The sequence below is a fragment of the Callospermophilus lateralis genome, chromosome 11 (genome assembly GCF_048772815.1).
Source record: "Callospermophilus lateralis isolate mCalLat2 chromosome 11, mCalLat2.hap1, whole genome shotgun sequence".
NCBI lineage: Eukaryota > Metazoa > Chordata > Mammalia > Rodentia > Sciuridae > Callospermophilus > Callospermophilus lateralis.
Genome location: NC_135315.1, coordinates 84006456 through 84013003, shown reverse-complemented (window position 1 = coordinate 84013003; position 6548 = coordinate 84006456).

The following is a 6548-nucleotide window of genomic DNA, read 5'->3' as shown; positions in this document are numbered from 1 at the left end:
TGGACATTTATTCTACTGTGTTATCAGTGACTTCTGTTGTTAAAGCATATTGGTTTGTTTAGGTGCTTTATTCTCTTGTTTTTTCATGTTGTTACTGTGTTTTCCCATCTAAAATTATGGATCTATGTCAGGATAAAGTCTGCCCTGTTGACCTGTAGTGTCCCTGAAGGTTTCCAGCACTTTGCCTTACTGGTGAGATGATTATCAACAGCACCCAGTGTACATAATACATAGCCTTAAACCTAATAGCTCCCACTAAGGTGTCTACTGCTTTCTGGCATTAAATCAAAATGATGAGTTCAATAACTATCTATAGTACAAATAGAATATTTATTAAAATGACTTACAATTTCAAATGGTGGATTAGAGAATAGAGGAAGTGAAGTATGCAATATTCACAAGGGAGGAAGAGAGAAGCTAGAAGTAAAAATTACAGGAAGAGTGGAAGAGGAGCTGACAGAGATTGGCGATTGATTAGAGAAAAGTTGGAAAGAAAATCCAAGAAAATATACAAGAGATAGGAAGAATATGAGCAAAGAGAAAAAAAATAAAGACATAACAATATAACAAAAATGCAAAACACCATTCATGTATCATTGTCCTTCACATACTGATGCATAAAAAACATCCTGTTTCAAATATGGTAGAGAGATTAGTGAATCAAAAATAAAATAAGTCTTTCTGGAAAGTTGAACTGTCTCTGTCAGTGTTCAACAGTTTCTCAGCCCTGTCTCTCATATCTCGTGGAATCACCAAACCCAGATCAGCCCTCTCAAACCCAGTCTCTATCCCACTGATCTTGGCTTCATATATCTCAGGCTTGGCCGTGCTGCAGTTCCAAGATCTCAGTGCTGTTCCTACTTGCAGAGAGACCACCAGGGATACACTCATGCAAAGGAGCAACCCGGAGATGCAGCAGCAAGACAAGGGCCACCAGCACTCTCAGCTGGAAGACCCCAGGCTCCTCCAAATCCGAAGATACCCCACACTGGACCTGTAGGTCCCAGCTGGAGTCCCCAGACAGAGGCTCTTGTAGTGATAAACCTGCTGGCACCTGTAGGAGGTCTGTGTTTGGGATTGAGGTCTACAAACTCCGTGATTGTGACATGCTTGATGAATAGGAAGTTTCTGTGCAAAGACACAGAATGTCTAGATGGTAGGTAACACCTGGTGACAGGAAAACTCCTGTGCAAAAGCATGACTGCCATAGCATTTTCCTTCACAAGTGTACCCTGCTTCCCAGATCTAGGATGCCCAGCCTCCTCCCTCTGAGGCTATTAAGAGAACTATGCAGGTGTACTACCTGGTTTCCATAGTAGTGTCCTTAGGTGTGAGAGTCTCTTTTTTGCATTAACCTGGACCTTATCTCACTCAAGGTTAAAGGAATACTGGTTAGAGTATAGTCATTGGTGGTGGGTAATATGTAAGCTTTGTTTGGTTAATAAAGATGATGGCAGAGGGGAGTAGGGACCCTTTTGTCTGCCATCCTTCTGTCTGTCTGCACCTTCCCTGTGTGTCTGTGTCTGTCCTTTGTGCGCCTCCTCCACAGGTACCCAGGCCCCAGGCCCTGGCTGGTGTCCCAAAATAGGTACAGCCACGTGCAACCAAACCTGCAGTCTCTCCCAAAGCAGTCTTCTAGGCCATGGTAGCAGTGGTAGTGGTGGTGGTTTTCGGTAGCAGGTAGTGGGTCAGCAGTAGAGGCAGCTGCAGTAGCAGCTACAACTGTAGCTGTGGGGTCAATGTCATCAGGTGATCTCTGGTGGTCAGCAGCAGTGTCGGCTTCACTTGCATCCAGGGCAATGATTTCTTCTGAGGCAGCAGCATCCAGAAAGAAGACCTCCAGGGGACCTCAGGCTGGCAACAGTGGAATCAGAGGCAGCAGCAATGGTGGTAGTGGTGCAAGCGGTGGTTGATTGACAGGAGACTTCCAGTTCAGCTGCAGTGACCATGGAGGTAGCATTGGAATTCCTGATCAAAGTAACTGAGGCCATGCCCAGAAAAGAGACCTCCAGTATGGCAGCGGCTTCTGCGGCAGCCCAGAAAGAAGAATTCCAGGTGACCTCAGGCTGGCAGCAGTGGAATCACGGGCAGCAGCAATGGTGGTAGAGGTGCAGGCCCAGCTTCTCTGGTACCCAGAAATATTTGTCTAGACTATATGTCAGTTTCTCTCTTCCTCTGCATATGCTCTTGTGTATGATATCTATAAACATTATGAGGAGAATCACACCTTAACTGAGGAAAAGCAAGATATAAGAAATTATAACAGGTTGTAAGGATCAGGATATTACAAATTTAGTGAGGCCTATCAGGCAGTCAAAAACAAAAACAATGGAGCTGGGGTTATGGCTCAGTGATAGAGAGTTCACCTCACACGTGCAAGGCCCTGGGTTCGATCCTCAGCACCACATATAAATAAATAAAATAAAGTTGAAAGAAAAAGAAACTATGAGGACATGTGGTACTATTGCATAAAGACTAAAGTCCTTAGTCTTTATTTCTTCTCATACACACTAAAGATTAACTGGTCTATACAATTTGACTCTAGTTATAATTTTTGGTGCATAAAATAATAAAATCTTATGTCTTGCAATAGTGGGAGACTGTAAAAAAGGATAGTTATACATGTGAAAGGAAGATCATTTAAAAATTATTTACTTAGGGGCTGGGTTTGTGGCTCAGTGGTAGAGCATTCGCATAGCATGTGTAAAGCCCTGTGTTCGATCTACAGCATCACATATAAATAAATAAAATAAAGATATTGTGTCCAATTACAACTAAAAAATAAATATTAAAAAATGATTTACTTAGTCTTCTCAGTTCTATTTGAAACCAAAGTCGTTAAGTAGAAATAATATACATATGTAGACATGTATACCTGTGTTAGTATACACACATATATTTCCTTGCTTTGCAAGCAAAGAGGGTCCAGAGCCGTAAAACTCCAGTAGCAATGAGTACAACTAAGTAGCACACAGATCTCAGTTTCTAATGTAATTCTCCAATAGAAAAAAATAATGCTCCTTAGATAAATGGTGGAATCTATGACTGGGTCAATAATTATATAAGATGATCCTGAAGCATCCTATACAGCCAGAATATAAGGAAAAATAATCAAGAAAACACTTCAATGATGAGGGTATGTCAAAAGGATAAATGAGCCAACTGAAAGAGCTCCCAAAAGCCAAAGCTGGAGCACTTTGAATAAGACAATAAATATAGTATTTTTAAGTTATAACCTAAAGGATATAATTAATATGCATGAGGCCATATTAACATAAATAAATAATCAAATAATTGGGGAAAAGAGACAAATGTCCCATGAGGAATTATATCAAATAATTTATGCAGATACTCTATAATTAAGGATGTGGAGCATAACTCCACTTTTCTTAAGTGTTTGTTGTACATAGTGACTTCATTCTAAAGAAGAGAGTATGGCATTATGGAAAAGGGCAACAAATGGATAACCCTTACAGTGTACAATCCTGATAAGCACTACTTCGCCAGGTAGTCAAGGTTGACATCATCAGCGAAAGGTCATGTTGATAGTATGTACTTGCACTATGATGTGATGGGGATAGCACTTTAACTTTGTGATCTTCTTCTCCCAAACCCAGAACTCTAATATAATAATAAGAAAAATATCAGAAAAATCCCAATTGAGGATCAGCACAGTGGTACATGCCTATAATCCCAGTGACTAGGTCATTGAGGCAGGATGATTGCTGGTTTCATGCCAACCTCAGCAACTTAGTGAGACCCTGTCTCAAAGTAAAAAAAAATGTTAGAGATGTAGCTTAGTGGTGGGGCACTTGCCTAGGACGTGTGAGGCCCTGGGTTCAATTCCTAGCACTGCAAGAAGAAGAAAAAAAATCTCAATTGAGGGACATTGAGATGACATCAAAATATTTCACCAGTATTCTACAAAACCATCAAGTTTATCCAAAGTAATGTCTGAAAATCTGTCATAGCCAACAGAAACCTAAGGAGACATAATGTGGTATTGTGGATGAGATCCTGGAACAACAAAAAATATATAAAAACTAAGGAAATGTGAATAAATAAAGACTTTAGTTAATGTATCAATATTGGTTCACTAATTGTAACAAATTGTACCATCCTAAGATATTAATAATAGGGAACACTTGTTGTAGGGAATGTGGTCATTCTCTTTGTGATCTTCAGTTTTTCTGTAAATGTAAACCTGTCCTAAAATAAAAGGCTCATTAAAAAATCAATTAGCCATAAAAAAGTATTTGAAAAATGTGGCTAAGGTTACTCATATTAGTTCAGTTGTGTATTATAGTTTCCTTCAAAATGAAGAGAATAATTTGTCTAGGACTTTCATTTGCATTCTCTAGTGTGAACACCCATCAAGACATTGTGATACATATTGCTTCCCAATTTTTGATCACTTTAACTCAAAGAACATGTGATAATAATTATATAACCTGTCTCCTGTCAACTTACTTCCATCTTCATTGTGAGTATACTTTGTTCAGTAACCTTGTGTATTTTGTCGCTATCTCACTCTATCCAGCTTATAGGTAAGCATTTCTCTTTTGAAAAGCCTGCTTAATTTTGTCTATAATTTCTCAGAATCTTCTATGAAACATCATTTTGATGACACTTCATTGTGCAGTATTCTTGGATTTAAAGCAGATTAATGTTACTTGTTTTGAAAAAGTCTTGGCCCTACTTTTGTATTCCTATAGCCTACTTCTGAGATGAGAAAATGTAATCCTAAAAATAGGCCAGAAAGCAAGTCATTTCTTGTGTTTTCAGAGAAAAACATTAATTAATACACAAAATATCTCTATTTAAGTGACACCTCTTTTGACCAAATGGTCTAACAGTAAAAGTTGTAAATTCCAGCAGACCACATTCAGGTTACCAGAGATTAGTGTATCTCCATTTATTGATGTGGAACATTAAGAGAAATAAGATAGGTTGATTCTCAGAATGGTATCTGACAGAGAGTTAATGCTACCTGAGTGTTCACCATTAATATTATTGTTACTACGAAGAAATTTATGCATCTCAGTTACATACAGGCACACAAACACAAATAATGGTCACTGGCTGTGTATAGCTGTTCATACTGGGAAAGTGTGCTGATAGTGAGCTTCATTGTCAGGGATCTTGAAGGCTCAGAAAGAGCTGATTCACGGCAGGAATCTCAAATGATTCCATAAAATGAATGCCAGGTGATCAATTCCCATAATTAAAAATCTCTGATTAATATTTTAAATATAATGAGTCCCAAATTGCAGAAATATTAGTTTCCTTTTGAGCATAATTCATAACAACGTTTTCAAACATTTAGAGTTTACAAAACAGTATCTAATAAGTTATCTCATTTGATAACAACAAACCTATGCAGTAAGTAGAAAGTGAAAATAGAGTAAAATGCTGGTGCAACTGTGAGGAACATATTACCTGTGTTATGATTTCTGCCTTCCCAGTTTAGTAAAAATTTAAGGCTACAATTGGATATTTCCCTTACATTTTATGTTAGCATCTTGTGACAATTTATGAAATTACATGAAAAGAATTTGCTACTTCTGAATTTAATATAACTAAAATCCTGAGAGTTTTGAAAATATTTCTGTATGTTCAGTAATATTGTTTTACTATTTATAAGTGCCTTCTCTCCAACTATGGACAAAAGTGTTCATCCTGTAATAAAAAAAAGTCATGCTTTATCAGATTGTAGGTCAGAAACAAAAGCCTAGTCCATCAAAGCCAGAGCAAAACAGAACATTTATCAGATAATTCAGAATCACTCATTTTTCTCATACTCATATTTTTCTGCTAGAATGGCATGAATGATAGTTTCAATTTCCTATTATATTTCACTTGACTTGGATTTCTAAATACCTTTGTTTACTCCAAATGTGTGGTACCTAGATTCTCTGACTCGATCTAAGTAATCAGTATTTATTAAATGAGTTTGGATGTATCAGTTCATGAGAACTTTAAGTATAATTTTTCTTTTTCTATTTTTTGGTATTGTGAATTGAACCCAGGGATGCTTTACCACTTACCTAATTCCACAGCCCTACTTATTTTTTGAGATGGGGGCCTCACAAATTTGCTGAAGGTCTCACAAAGTTGCCAAGGCTGGCCTCAAACTTCCTATCCTCCTGCCTCACCCTCCCAAATTGATAGGATTATAGGCATTTGCCACCACACCTGGAGTTCAAATTGTAAAGAGGTTCTTAATCACTAAAGAACCATCTTCATGGTTCTTCTTGAAATTACATGTAAAATTGCAGCACATATTAACAGTGGCCAGAGAAGGTCTATACCTTTCATCCTATCTTTCAGAGTCCTTCTATTTAAAAAAAATGTTAAGAACAAATTAAAGAAAACAGATCTAATCCAAAGTTATCCCTGTTTTGTGTTGATCTACGCCAAGAAGGAGGAAACCAGTGCTACTTTGGTAACATTTTTTAGAGTTAAGAAAGTTGGTGTTTTTTTTCATTATTTTCAAGTTTATATTCAAATATTACTTTATCAAAGAAATCTCTCCTGATAACATTTCA